This window comes from Macrotis lagotis, chromosome 1, assembly GCF_037893015.1.
Source record: "Macrotis lagotis isolate mMagLag1 chromosome 1, bilby.v1.9.chrom.fasta, whole genome shotgun sequence".
NCBI lineage: Eukaryota > Metazoa > Chordata > Mammalia > Peramelemorphia > Peramelidae > Macrotis > Macrotis lagotis.
Window position 1 is genome coordinate 338,334,995 of NC_133658.1, and position 15,596 is coordinate 338,350,590.

The following is a 15,596-nucleotide window of genomic DNA, read 5'->3' on the forward strand; positions in this document are numbered from 1 at the left end:
GTATTGCTGGATCCAAGGCATGCACAGTTTTATTGGGTTTTTTTTTGTGCGTTGTTCCAAATTGCACTCCAGAATGGCTGGATCAGTTCATAACTTCACCAAAAATGCATTAATGTCCCAGTTTTCCCTCATCCTCTCCAACATTGATCATTTTCCTTTTTTGTCATATTGGTCAACCTGACTGGTGTGAGAAGAATACCTTCTACAGCAAGTAGTGGTCAAATTTCAGATTAATTATCACTGAATGATAGAATAGAAAGAGGCTTTAGAACAAAGTGTCTCAGAATATGAGAAGTAAGACTGATAGGGATATTGGAATTTAGAATGATAGATTTTTAGAAGGCTATATATGAAAAGTACCTAAAAACATTTAATATTAGGTCTGAAAGAGATCTTATTTGCCATCTAATTTAATCCTTCCATTTAGAAAAGGGGGGGGGGGGGACTGAGACCAAGAGTAATTTAACTAATTTGCCTAAAGTCTTTTAGCAGAAAGGGTTATGTCACGTGGACGATGCTAATCGGAAGTTTTATATATATTGGAACTTGAACTGGATCTTGGAGGATGTGTAGAGTTCTGAGATTATTTTCTCTCACACAGATATCAAATGCCCCAGTTTAGGTGCGGTAATTAACGCAGTAGATAGAGCACTGAACCTGGTCTTGGAAAGTCCTAAATTCAAATTTCATTTCAAACCCTTCTTAGCTCTATATGACCCCAGGAAAGCAACTAACCTCAGATTGCCTTAGTTTCCTCATTTGTAATATGAAGATAATAATTCTTGTCTCAAGTTTGTTGTGATAATAAAAGGCAATAATATTTGTAAAGCACTTTGCAAATCTTAAAGTACCATAATAAATACTAATGAGCATAATTAACCTTTTTTGATGTCATAGGCCATTTTGGTAGTCCAACAAAACCTCTCAATTCCTTCTCAGAATGATGTTCTTAAACACATAAAATAAAACACATGTTATTATGAATAAAATAATAATAATAAATAGTACTTTAAGTTTTATAAAGCACTTTAGATAAATTATCTCTTAATACTCAAAACCTTATAAAGAAGGTGTCATTATTATCTTCATTTACCTGTAAGGAATCTAAGACTGAAGGAGGTCAAGTGACTTGCCCAAGGTCACACAGATAGTGAGTTTCTGAGTAGGGATTAGAATACAAGTCTTCATGACTCTCAATTTAGTTTTCTATGCATATATCAGACACTTACATGAGAGTCAATAATCTGAGAAACTATGTATCAGTATGCCTCCAGTGACGAGACTAGAAACAATTACATTGAAATAAATTAATCAAAATTAAAAAAAGAAAAGAAAAAAAATATGTACACAGACAAGAGCATTTTTGGACTTGTTCTTTCCAAAAGGGGGTAATTGTAATGGAGGAAGAACACATACTGAAGAATGTGCCTATTTTTCAGTTTCCTTGTATAATCTCTCTCTATTCTGCTATTTAATCATCCACCAGCCTTCTCTAAATATCTTCTTTCAGTTCTTCCATATCATTGATGTGGCTGGTGACAACCTAGGTAGAGTACTTGACCTGGAATCAGGAAGACCTGAGTTCTAATTCAGCCTCAGATACCTCCCATCTGTATGATCCTGGGTAAATAACTTAAACTTTTCTTTGCCTCAGTTTCCTCAACTATAAACTGGGCATAATAATAATAACTACTCCCCAGGATTGTCATGAGAATCTAGTGATATAATAAGTGTTTTAAAATAGAAAAGAAAAGGCACTTAATATGCTTTTTCCCCTTCTCATTATTTTGGTTTAGTTTTTGTTTGTTTATTTGTTTTTTTTTAATTTATCTGAGGGCAGAGAAGGAAAAGAAAGGTAAGCAGGAGGTAGGAGGGGATGTTCTGCTTGGAACATCAATTTAAAGACCCTCTTACTCTCTTCCACAGCCATCTTTTTCCTTGTTGTTACTCAGAGATCTATGTTTTGGGTATTTCTATAGGGTATTTCTATGTATGTATTGAATAAGAACAGATAGATCAATACATAGATAGCTAGAGATATACATAGATACAAATTTGTATATATAGAGAGATATATGTGTACAGATATATATATATATATACAGATTTGTGTGCACACCATATAAATATGTATGCATACATAGCTCATATATAAATAGAGATATGTATTATCTATATACAAAGAAAGATAAATCTAGAGAAAAATATATACACATATATGTATATAGTACATACATATGAAAATAGTGTTAATAATTTCTAATAATAGAAATTCAGATAGTAATAGACAAATAGATTAGATAGATTAGATAGAAAGAAAGAAAATAGATAGATAAATAGATAGATAGATAGATAGATAGATAGATAGATAGATAGATAGATAGATAGGAAGTTTCTCAAATCAGTCTCATAGACTGCATAAACATGGTGCCTCTGGTGCCAAGGGCCTAGACATTTGAAGTCAGATGACTTGAAATGAAGTTCTGGCCCTCCCATCTGCTAACTATGTGATCTTAGCAAATCACTTAACCTTTCCCAACTTCATCTGTAAAATGGAGTTAATGATTCCTGTATTAACTTTCTCCCAGGGGATTTTTGAGGGAAGAACTTTGAAAACTCTAAAGCCCTTTCTAAATGAGGTTTACAATTATCATTGGTAGACTGTTGCTGTGTGATGTTGATTTTGCTTAATAGTTGTTACTTGAACGGAATCATTGTTATTAATGCTGCTGTTATAATCTCCCAGACTTTATGTTTATAACTTTCCTTTTTTCTTACCTCTTGAAGGGGAATGCAGCTGTCATGAAGGTTATGCTCCAGACCCTGTACACAGACACTTGTGTGTGAGGAGTGACTGGGGACAGAGTGAAGGGTGAGTACCAGGGAAGCTAGAGCTCAGACTAGCAACAACATTTCTCTCCTACTGGTCTTTTCTATGCGAGTCTATAGCAGGTGCACTTCTACAGCTTCTGAAAATTTTAAATATAAATAAAACCCTTTCCTATTTAGTTAATCTAATACTAGAGACAAACATGAAATGATAGAACTAGAAAGAGTTTATAACATAAAATGTTACATTAAGTTTAGAACAGTCTTTCGAATGTTCAGTGTTTAAGCTGGAATGGAACTTCAAGTCCCTTTCATTTTATGGCCAGGAAAATTAAGGCCTAGAGAGGGGAAAGTGACGTATACAAAGTTGCAAAGCTAAATAGAGCTACATCTGGTACTGGAGTTCATGTTTCCTGACCTCTCTCCCCCATATAGTGGTTTATTGTTTTAATTGCTTATGAATTCTCACAATCAGGTGATTCCTAAATTTTGTAAATGCCACACTCCATTAGTTAATAATCAATATGATAAAGAAAAAATAAATTAAAAATCTATAGCTAAATATAATTGAAATCACATACATTGTGATTTAAAGGAATTTTGTAATTGATTCATTAATATGTAAAAAAATAAAATTTAATTCCTCCTTTTCCCCTTCCTCCCTCCCTCCCCCTCATATCTATACTTCTTTGTTTGGGGAAACTGGAAATGGGTCAATTTGTTTTATCTTTTTTGTTGTTTTTTGTAAGACAAGGGGTTAAATGACTTGCCCAAGGTCACACAGCTAGGTAGTTATTAAGTGTCTGAGGTTGGATTGAACTCAAGTCCTCCTAACTCTAGGGTCAAGTGCCAAGTGCCACCTAACTGCCCCCAATCTGTTTTTTCTTGAATAAAGTCTTCCCAGAGATGAGATTTTTCTCTTACTAAGTTTCCCTTTGCTGTTCTGTTTCCCTCCCCATATTCCCTTCCTCACAGACCTTGGCCTTATACAACACTGGAAAGGGGATATGACCTTGTGACAGGGGAACAAGCACCTGAAAAGATCCTCAGGTGAGTGAGTAGGTCTGTTCAGGGTGGGGGGAGGTAGGGGTGGGGAAGTGTTTTGTTTTTACTTCTCATAGTCACAAAGTAGCAGGATTAGGATTTAAATTCAAATTCTCTACCTCTGAATCATCTATTCTATCCACCACTCACAAAACTGAACTTACTATGGCTACTGCCATTGATGCTGCTGTTATTATGTCTTCATATTTATAATTTTCAAATTTTCTTGCTTTTTTCATTTAATTCTTGAAATAACTCTCTAAGTTATATAAAAAGATCTGAAAATCCTCAGTTAAAAGTTGAGGAAAGTGAATGAGAATTTATTGACTATATCATCATTGCTAAACCTTGTGCTTGATGATGTCAGAGACACAAAGAAATATTAAATCAGGGTCCTTGCCCTCCTAAGGTTTATGACCTTGTGGGAGATATAAATAGCTAATTCCCCACTCTTTGCCATTATGTAGTAATTGTTCGATGAGTGGGGTGTTCAACAAGAGAAGTTCAGAGAAGAGAGTGCTCCTATGGGCTGAGTCAGGTAGTAAAGGGAAAGAACTTGAACTAGGCCTTCAAAGATAGTTGGAATGCTTGACAATTGGGAAAAAGAGAAGGAAGGACATCCCAGGAGAAAACGATAGATGAGATCAAAAAATGTTAGAACTAACAGATCATCTAGCCCATGGGTTGTTAACATTTGTTGGGGGATGGGGTACTAGATCACTTGAGTAGTCTGGTGAACCCTGTGAACCCCTTCTCAGAATCATGTTTGTAAATGCATATAATAAAATATAATGAATGTAGCATTATAAAGGAAACCAAAGATCAGTGAAAGCAAAGATGTACTAATTCTTCCATCCAAATTTATAGACACCTTTGAAAACTCTCTGTGGACACTTAGAAGGCTATCAAGATTAAATGATTTGTCCAGGTCACACAGTGAGTAAGAGTCTGAGACTGGATTGGAATTCAGGTCTTTATAACTCCAGGATCAGTCCTCTAAACATCACGCCATCTAATTGCTCAATATGGACCTCATACTGACTGCTTCTCTTCTAAGGTCTACCTACAGCTTGGGGCAGGGACTCTGGCTCCCAGTCAGCAAGAGTTTTGTGGTGCCTCCTGTGGACCTATCTATCAATCCATTGGCCAGCTGTAAGACTGATGTCCTTGTGACTGAAGACCCTGCTGATGTCAGGTAGGAAATCTCTGCAGTCCTGGGTTTTGCCTGACTTCCAAGGGACTATTTCTTTCCATGGCACCAGTCACAAATCACATCACCACCCATTTCTAAGTTAAAGTTCACTATATCACTGGTTGTCAAAATATTTTTATGATACAGCTGTTTCAGTTTTTTTAAAAAGCACACAAATTCTCAATATGAGTATATATATATATATATATATATATATAAAGTATATAATATGCTACTGTATAGATAATTTTGTGTAATATAAAGCAAAAAATAGAATTAAACAAGGTTAATATTTGGTTCTAGAGTCAATAAGAATATCTCAGTTCAAGAAGAGGGAAGTATCAAGGTCAGAACAGTGTTTTAAGAGAATCTCTGACAGGTATTTAGAAGATGAATCAGTATTACAGAACTAAAATGAAAATCCACAGACTTTGCAAACTACATTAACTCCTCCTGTAACATGTGGAAAGATCAATGTTTACAAATCTGAGTGCACCAAAGGGGGCTGTTTCAATAGTCCATGCCAGAAGTGATGATCCTAAATTAGAGTGGTTGCCATGTGACTAGAGAAGACATATATATGAGAAGATGTATATATAATATATATATATATATATATGAAGAGATAGATATGAGAAAAAACTTATACAATGTTATAGCTAATTTTTAGATATGAAAATGCATAGAGGAAGAAAGGATGTTCAGTCAATTTTTAGTCATGTTCAACTCTGTAATACCATTTGAAGATTTTTTTAAGTTTTTTTTTTTGCAAGGCAATGGGTTTAAGTGGCTTGCCCAAGGCCACACGGCTAGGTAATTATTAAGTGTCTGAGACCAGATTTGAACCCAGGTACTACTGACTCCAGGGCTGGTGCTTTATACACTGTGCCACCTAGCCGCCCTGATTTGAAAATTTTTGATAGAGATCCTAAAATGATTTGTCATTTTCTTCTCAAACTGATTTGACTGATGAGAATACTGAAACAAACAAGGTTAAGTCATTTGCCCCAGTTCACACAACTAGTCTGGGATCAGATTTGAACTCAGGAAAATGTTTTTTTCTAACACCAAGCCACTGTGCCACCCAGCTGCCTGAAGAGAAGGTAAGAACTCAAAAACAAGCCTAAGCTTGTGAAAACTTGGGTGTTTGAAAAGATAAAGTTGTTACCAATATTATTAGGAAAGAATATTCAATGAAAGAGTTTTGAGGAAAAAATAATGCAATCATTTTTATATTTGCTGAATCAATCACTTTGACATAAAATGCAAAGGGTGAATGTACATGGAACTTTTCCTCAACAGTCATTGATCCCAGAGTGCAGAGCATACTTTCTGAGGGGTACCTGTCACAGACATCAGGTGAAGCTGAGGTATATGGATATACTAGAGCTAGACGAACTCAAAAGAACTGATTGTTAAATTTTCAGTGAGAATTTCCACCCTGGAAATCAGCAAATCCTATAAATTCAGGCTTTGTTCATTGTTTTGTTTCTTGTCTGTGCTTTACAAAGTGACATAGAAAATGTTAATAATGGAAATTAATCTTGAAAGTGTGCCATGCCTATATGCCCCCCAAAAAAAAACCCTGTTATTAAATATTTAATCAACCCACTATTGACTTGGAGGAAGGGAGTTGGTGTGAGATTTTCCCAATAGCACCAACACAGATCCTGTTTGTAGATAGTTTAGGCTAAAATCAATCTGAGGTACTGACACTTGGCTCAGGAGGGGAGTGGTTTGAGACTAATATAGCATGGTAATATTGGGAAATTGGGCAGATGTGATTATATTGGAGATAAACTTCACAATTGATCATCTTACACATTTCTACCCACTTACCCCCAACACAAAGAGGCACCAGGGTCCCCACTTTGGAGACCACTAGATCACATAACCCTATTTGTCCTGTAGTTTGGGAAGCTGCTGTGAATCTTTCCTGACCACAGTGACTTAAATTCCTACCAGGAGTATCACTCTTTTAGATTAATATTACCTAGTAAGAAGTAACATTTTCTTTGTTGCAAAGATGAGCTTATCTGAGCAGCCAGCCACCCCCCCAGACTGTATTCTCACAGTAAAGGAATTTTCCCAAGGTCATAGTGTCAGAGATGGCATTCAAACCTGAGTCCAGTATTCATTTTACTATGGTTCACTTTTAGTTAGTGTATCTGAAAAATATGGCAATTTAAAAATATGAATTCAGGGGACCTCTTAACACCCCTTACCTTCTTCTAAGGGTATTAATATCCTATAGCCAGATAGGTTCTGGGAGCACCAGAAGAACTTCTGAAGGTAAACCCCAGAACAGAGGAGGAAGAAATCTTCAAAGAAAAGGATCTGGGTATTTAGTTGGGCAAGATCCTCTCAAACTTCCTGGTGGTATTGCTGCTGAGTTCCAAATACCATAGTGAAAATAGACTATTTTAAGAGCTATTCTTGCCTAAAAAAATACACTGTTGTCTTATTAGCATTGCCCCAGGACAGGCAGTCTTAGAATTCTTATACCCTGCCTCAAACAAATCAATTGTGCTCATATCAGCTGCAAATGTGGATAAAAATGTACAGTACACAGCATTGCTCAGACAAGCATATCACTGAGCATTTTGAAGAATTAATAAGTTACAGTCAGATGATAAATTTGAGAATTAATAAATAAGAGATAATAATTATAGATAGCCAATAATACAGCCAAAGAATCACATGCAAAAGGAAAAGATTAGGAGAGAAGCTGAGCAGAGTATTATAGAACAAAGAAAGGAAAAAGAGGCAAGTTTTCTAATGGAATTTGGAAAGAGGAAGGGGCCAAATAAGCCCTTTCCTCCCTTGGTCCCCTGGTCTATAGTCAGTACAGTTCTCAGGGAAGATGCCAGGTGTTGGGATGAGGGAAGAGGCAGATACTGACCAGGTCTCCATGACTTTCATTCTATAACTTGTAATGCATACACACTAAGCTTCCCCTGTGGTAATACTTTCCATTGTCCTTTGATACTTTTTTAAGGTGTTTTTTTTTTTGCAAGGCAATGGGGTTAAGTGTCTTCTCCAAGGCCACACAACTAGGCAATTATTAAGTGTGTGAGACTGGATTTAAACTCAGGTCCTCCTGACTCCAGAGCTGGTGCTCTATCCATTGTGCCACCTAGCCGTCCCTGTCCTTTAATACTTTAATGGATTTGTGAGTTCATTGATATGGGTACAATAGTGCAGCTCACAATCCACCCCAAACTTCTCATCCTGTTTAACTTCAATTCATATTCTACCACAGACTATCTATGGGGAAGGGTCCAAGATTATTAGGCCTTCACTTAGATCTTTTGACCTGGGGTATATATCCCTGAGTCTCTTATACTATGTGTTTATTGGCTATACCCTCACTACAGGATTGGTCTTTCTCCTTTTATAGTCATGAATCTATTTACATCGCATGCAATCCTTCTGCTGTATTCTTCCCTGGTAATATGTTTAGACTCTTCATACACATCATGCACCTCTCCTCATAACATGCACTGCTTTCTTTTTCCTGTAACTTTAATTTTTCAGAGCTTATAGTACTTCATGCTTCATTGAGCTACATCATCTCTAGAAGAATATTAGATTTAAAAATGCAAATCTATGCCCAGACTTAAATGTGAGATAATACATGTAAAGTGCTCTGAAAACCTTAGCATTGGTTATTATTGGCATCTAGGAGACAAAATGCATAGAACACCAGGTCTAGAGTCCTGGAAGATGGGAGTTCAAATCTGCCCTCAGATACTTAATAACTGTGTGACCCTAGGATGAGTCACTCAATTAGTCCATTTCAGTTTTCCTAATTTATAAATATTAATAGTGCAAGGGATAGAGTGCTAGACCTAGAGACAGAAAGACTCAGCTTCCTGATTTCAAATCTGGTCTCAGGAACTCCCTCACTTTGTGACCCTGGGCAACTCACTTAACTTTGTCTACCTCAGTCTTCTGTAAAATGAGCTGGAGAAGGAAATGACAAACCACTCCAGTGTCTTTACCAAGAAAACCCCAAGTGGGGTTATAAAGAATTGGACAGGTCTGAAAAATGACTGAACAAATGTCCTACAGTTGTTTTGAGGGAAAAATGAGATATTTATAAAGTACTTTGCAAACAAAGTGCTATTTAAATTCTAGCACTTATACTCCTTTAGACTATGAGCTCCTTGAGAGTTGACCCCTTCTGCCTTTTTTGTATTCCCAGCATGTAGCACAGTAGTATCTCATATGTAATAAGTACTTGATATGTACTTCACAATTATAACAGAATTAAGCAGCTCAATGAACAGTTCATAGTTCTACTAATATCCATTAGTACATATTACTTAAATGGATATTTCAGAGAGATATTCTATACCAAAATCAAATTGAATATAAAATGGACTGTCTTTGTGGAACTTACGAATGAACAGAGGAATAACAACAGACCCATTATTACAGATACAATATTATATGACACAAAGGACATCTAGATGATATAGTAAACAGAGTACCAGACCTAGAGTTAGGAATATCTGAGTTCAAATCTGACTTTGACACACACTTAACTGTGTGACCCTGGGCAAGTCACTTAAAGCTATTTGCCTCAGTTTCTTATCTGTCAAAAGATCTGGTGAAGAAAATGACAAAGTACTTCAGTATCTTTGCCAAGAAAATCCCAAATGGGTTCACGAAGAGTTGTGCACAACTGACCAACAACAACAAAAATATGACATAAGCTTTAGATAGGTATAAAACAAAACGCTACACAAAACCCAAGAGGAAGAGTCATTACTGACTGGGGATGATCAGTTCAGCTCAAAACAAATATTTATTAAGCCCCCTGCTATGCCAGATACTAAGCATGCAAAGATAGCTTCTGTCTTCAAATAACATTCCTTCTACTGGGAGTAGTAAAAATATAGAAAGATAAATAGTAAAAGCAAAATAATCTGAAAAAAGAGAGAGAGAGAGAGAGTACTGACAAATGAATGGTTTAAGAAAAGCTTAAGCAGCTGATCTTACTTGAACTAAAACATGAAAGGAGATAAAAATTCTCAAAGGCGGAAGATAGGAAGGAGTACATTCTAGAAACCTTATTAAAATATATCGAGATAGTAAGTGAAATGTTTAATGATAGGAAAAAATATGATCCCATTTTTTGAAGAGGAATGATGATAAATAAAACTGGGAAGATAATATAAAGTAAATTGAGAGTCACTCTCAATTCTAGGATAGGATCTAGAAGCAGTAGGAAGTTAACTGAAAGTGTATTTTAACATCAGAATGGCATTGTCAGAGGAAGCTCTGTTGAAGAGGAGATTGGCCTTTTTGTTGGATTTAAAGAATTGGTAGAAATTTAGTAGGCAATTTTAGAAAGAAAAGGTATTACTTGTTTAAAAAAAATAGTAATAAAAGACATGAAGGTGGAAAACCAAATGATATATTCAAGAAATACTGTCTGGCCCAATTTGATTTGATTAGAAAGTCCATGGAGGAGTGTAAACTATGACAGAATTACTTCAACAAACATGTTGTTCAAACCATACATAAGCAGATACTCTAATATAATATATGCAAGAGATAGTTATCTAGCCTTTGCAGAGAGAATTCCAAGAATCAGGAATCTACCATGTCTCAAAGCAGTTCATTCTACTATTGGACAGCTCTAATTATAAATTTTTCCCTGATAACAAGCATAAATTTTTTTCTTTGCAACTCTCATTCATTGTTCTGGTCATTTCCTCTGGAAACAAATGGAACTAGTCTAATTTCTTCAGTACTTGAAAATAACTATCATTCTCCACCAGTAATTCTATCTCTTCTTTTGCCCAATCTTTTGTCCCAGTTCCTTCAACCAATTTACATATATCATAATACTGGCTAGGATGGGTGACAAAAGAGTTTAAATGTTACATTAGAGGAAGCCACTAAAGATGGAAATGTTCTTGCTCTATCTATATTAACAAACACATTTTGATCACCTGAAAGTGATAGTGGGAAATTTTGGGGTGGGGTCTCCTCAAAATATATTTCACCCTATTATTACATAGCCTAAGACTGGAGCTGCATATGAAATAAGTTAACAATTATTAAAATTATTAGGATAAAATAAAATTCAACTCTCTCCCTCTGCATTTGCCTTAACTTTAGAAAAGTTAATCTTTAGAAAATATTGTAGAGCATTGCTTCTCAGATTTTGATGGCTCTTTTCTCTCACTTCTCCTTAGCAATTGTTTAAATCTCTAGTTTAGGTCATTTTCTCCGAGATTAGGGAATCAGGAAGGTTCTAATGACATTTCTGATGTATTGACCACAAGTATTATCTTCTGGTTCCATAAATGCCTATCAAGTGTTTAAATCTGACTTGGATGGAGAGTGGGAAGAGCTATTCTTTTAGAAGCAGTGTATTCCTGGGAATGTCTCTTAGGTAAGGCAGCATGATATATTAATAAGATGTTAGATTTATAACAAGGGACACATAGATTCAAATGCTGCTTCAAACACTTCCTAACTATGTGAGTATGAGCAAGTCATTTAATTTTTCTGAGCTTTAGTTTTTTCATCTCTAAAATGGGGAAAAATAGTGGTCACTTCTTTGGGTTGTTCTGAAGCCCAAATGAGATAATATATAAGCATCAATTGTAATTGTAAGAATTATTCCTTGGGTGACCTGTTCATTTGTCATTGTTAACCTCTGTTGAGAAATTATAAAGTGTCAGACAAGAAGTATACAAATTCATCAATTTATTCATTCAATAAAAGGTACCTTAAGCACTTATTTGGTGAAAAGTCAAATGTGGGAAGAATTCAGGAAGAGATTCAAGGGTGAATAAGACATGTTAACTGCCTTCAAAGAGCTTACTGTCAAGGAAAGTGAATCAGTCAGGTACATAAATAGATATGTCTAAATAGACTGAATAATCCTGAGATACCCAGAAACAAGTTTTAGGAAGACTGAGGGGGAAAAATTATTGACATAGGATTAAGGAAGCTTTCATGGTAAAGGGGGTAGTTCATTTGGAATTTTGGAAGATCTGCAAAGAGAAATCAATGATCAGGTGAAATATAAGTATTTATTAGGTAGCATGTGATAATTTAAATGATGAAAAGTTGTATAAAGCCTTTGCTACTCCTCTGCCTGCTGACTGAATTAGAAACTTGAATCTTTGATCTCATTAATGTGGGTCCTCCCTCAATGACTGTCTATATACAACAACCCTCTTGCACTTTGTCATCCTATTTGATCCTTTTCTATGTCTTTCCATAAAGCCTCTATAGAAGATGAACCCACATCTGTCTACAAATAAACTCTTAAAATTCACCACATCGGCCAATACAATCCTCCAAGGTCTCTTAAAAGGATGATTTCCCAGGGATAATGTGGCCTCTGAAATCCCCCACAGATGGGCAATGCCTTAAGTGCCTATTTTCTTGTAGCCTAGCTGTCTGTCATTCAGTCCAATGAGGCATATATATTTTCCCCATTTTAATTTTTGTCATCATAATTTTAGAATTGAATCTTTTAAAACTTTTTTCTTCCCCCTCAGACTCAGTAAGTCTCTTCACGTGTAGCCCAGAACAAAGCCCTGTTAATCTTTGCCATGGGGAAGGAAACAGATTGTACCCAGTTTGACTAGAGGAAGAGAAAGGCTTCTTCACTAAATGAAACTGAAGCCAAGACTTAGGGATATAAATATTGGAGTGACCCAGGTATGATAAAGAGAACCAGTTAGCTGAGCTAGCTTACATGCAGGAGTTGCTAAATTATTAAAACTTTAATAAACGTAATAATAAATATTTGATGTTGAATTATAGAAAGCTTCACAGATACAGTGAAACTGAGAAATGGCCTCTTAGATCTGCATTAGAAGTTAAACACTTTTCAAATGGGGCTTCTGATGTTGAAACAGAGCTGTTGCTCTTTAGATTAAAAATTCTCACACACAATTGAAAGGAAGAAGCTTGAAAGCTAAGTCTGGGTGGTGTCTGGGTTCAGAACAGGAACTCTGACTCAAGTAGACAAGAGTGAAGGATCAGGTCATCCATCCCATGGAAGCATTAGTGGGGTACCTGGAGACAAAGCCACTCCAGCATGATTGGTTCATGGATTCAATCTTCAGGACAGCAGCCTCTTTTCTGGAAATCCCCAGCAGACAGCAACTGCCCAGTGCTATCACAGAAGTATCTTGGATGATTTCTTTTCAGCTCTAAAAGGATTTCCAAAATGCTGGACTGAAGTCAAGATAGGCGGAGGAGTGTTTCCATCAGAGGCTCTCTGAAACCATTTTGTGGTATAATGACTACTTGTAAGGTATTAAAAATTGAAGGATTCAGTTTGGCTAAAGTCTCACTAGTCTTTAAAATGAGTCCCACTGCAATAATATCAAAGGAATCATGGAAGCATAAACTGAAAGGGACCTTGAGAGGTAAATTTGTCAATCAATCAACAAGTTTTTATTAAGTGCTTCCTGCACTTGGTGTTAGCCCTGTAATGCAAAGACAAAAAATGAAACAGTCCTTTAACTCAAGAAGCTTACCTTTTATTAGGGGATACAATGTATATACATGCAAGTATTAACTGAATATATACAAAGCAAATAAAGGTTATTTGGAATATAGGACAGCTAGTTAGTTGAGTCTTCCAGGGTTCAAAATCTTCCCTCAGACACTTAATTAGCTATGTGACCCTGGGTAAGGCACATAACCCCATTTGTCTCAGTTTCCTCCTGTGTCAAATGAGCTTAAAAAGGAAATGACAAACCATTCCACTATTTTTGCCAAGAAAATCACAAATGGGATCACAAAGAGTTGGACAAAACTAAAAAAAAAAATAACTGAACAACAAAATTTATTTTGAAAGGTATCCTTAGGAATAAGAAATCATTTAAGAGATGTCATTCAAATTGAAATCAGGATTCATTAATTAATATTCAGGATTGGGAGACCAAGAGGGAATTCATTTCAAGCATGAGGGACAGCCAATATAAAGTCACTCCGACAGAAGATACCATGTTATATGTGAGAAGAGGCAAGTCTGGTTTGGCTTGACTATAGAAAGCATGGAAGATGATGATATTTAAAAAGCTTAGAAAGTTCCTCTATTTTTAATTGACTCCAGGAAGAGAAAGTTTCAAGATTGGCTATTTTGTTCTCAGGCTCTCTTGTCACTCTGTCACAAATCCTTCCTTTTGTCATTGAATTCCCCTTAGTTGTGGCACATTCTTTGTAGATATTATCTGGTTGCACCTGGATAGGTTAAGAAGGAAAGGAGGTGTGAAATGAACTCAATGAGAGCAAGAACTGAACCACCAGATTGACTTTGTGTTTCTGGATCAATTTAGAGTCCATCAACAAGAATTGTTTAAGTGCTTACTTACTATGTTTCAAGCATGGAATACATGATTTGAAGTCAGAAGTGCTACTGTGCAATAAATGAGTGGTCTTGGGAAAGTCTCTTTCATTTCTAAGTTATAAGAAGCATTAAAATTATTAATCAATTATTCAACAAACATTCATTAGGTACTGACTGGTTGCAACACTATGATTGGAACAGGAACAGATACAGGCATCTGTCCTTATGAAGATTAGAACAGGACATGAAGATACACAAATGAGAAGTAACTTAATGTACTACAAAGAACAACAGGTTTGATATCAATGAAACTGAGTTTAACTATAAACCCTGTAACTTATTAGCTGTGTGAACTTGAATAAATCACTTCCTTTCCTGAATTTCAGATTCCTTATTGGCAAAAATGGGAGATAACTGTGGTACCTAAGAGGGTTATATAGAACAAATTAGAATGGGTAAAGGTAGGGAATAGAGAGATAAACAGGGAGATTGCATGACTTACTAAAAGTCCCATGATCTGCAAGTAACATCAACAGAATATGAATCTAAGTCTCCTGACTATGACATCCCAGCAAACAAGGGGATGAAGTGAAAGTGGAGGAGAGATAAGAAATGGAATAATCTGGATTGAGGAAAGGAGAAGGGAGAGAAGAGGAGAGGAAGGGATAAAGAGGAAAGAAGAGATGAGGGGAGGGGAGGAAGGGAATTGGGAGAGGAAGAGAGCAGGAAAAAAAGGAGAGAGAGAGATAAAGAGAAGACTTCTAAATTCCCTTCCAAATCAGAGAATATGAAATTCCCTGACTAGAGAATCTTCCAAGTTTTTTCCTAGATCTGAGTTCTTTGATCCTTTAAATCCCAGATTACGTTAGTTGAATTCTTCATTGCTACCTATGTCTAAAAACTGGATTGGTGAAAGGGAGAATCTACAAAGCAAGATAAGCTCAGTCCTTTATGAGATGTGGTTGCCTTGATAATCTTCCCATTTATGAGAGTTATTCCTGCTTATTGGGTATTTTATCCTCATTTTAAGGATAAAAAAAACCTAAGAAAAAGGGAGGTTGCATGATTTACTAAAGATCCCATGACTTGCAAGCAACATAGACAAAATTTAAACTCATGTCTCCTGACTCTTTTCCATTCTGGAAAGCAAAAATACTTAGTTTCCTTCATACAAAGGCATATTAGGGAATTATA

At 35.9% G+C, this 15,596-nt stretch overlaps 1 protein-coding gene across 2 annotated transcripts in view; it reads left to right on the top strand.

The window, feature by feature from the left end:
- The window catches only part of ASTN2 (astrotactin 2), a 1,297,121-nt gene that overhangs the window by 575,916 nt on the left and 705,609 nt on the right, over nt 1-15,596 (top strand). Inside the window, exons 1-3 of one of the 2 annotated variants that reach the window (XM_074211725.1) lie at nt 2,590-2,872; nt 3,805-3,879; nt 4,931-5,068. The exons of the other annotated variant lie outside the window; for it this stretch is intronic. The gene's annotated coding sequence lies outside the window, so the exon portion shown is untranslated. Of the gene's footprint in view, nt 1-2,589; nt 2,873-3,804; nt 3,880-4,930; nt 5,069-15,596 lie in introns of those variants that run through there. 2 annotated transcript variants of the gene reach the window in all.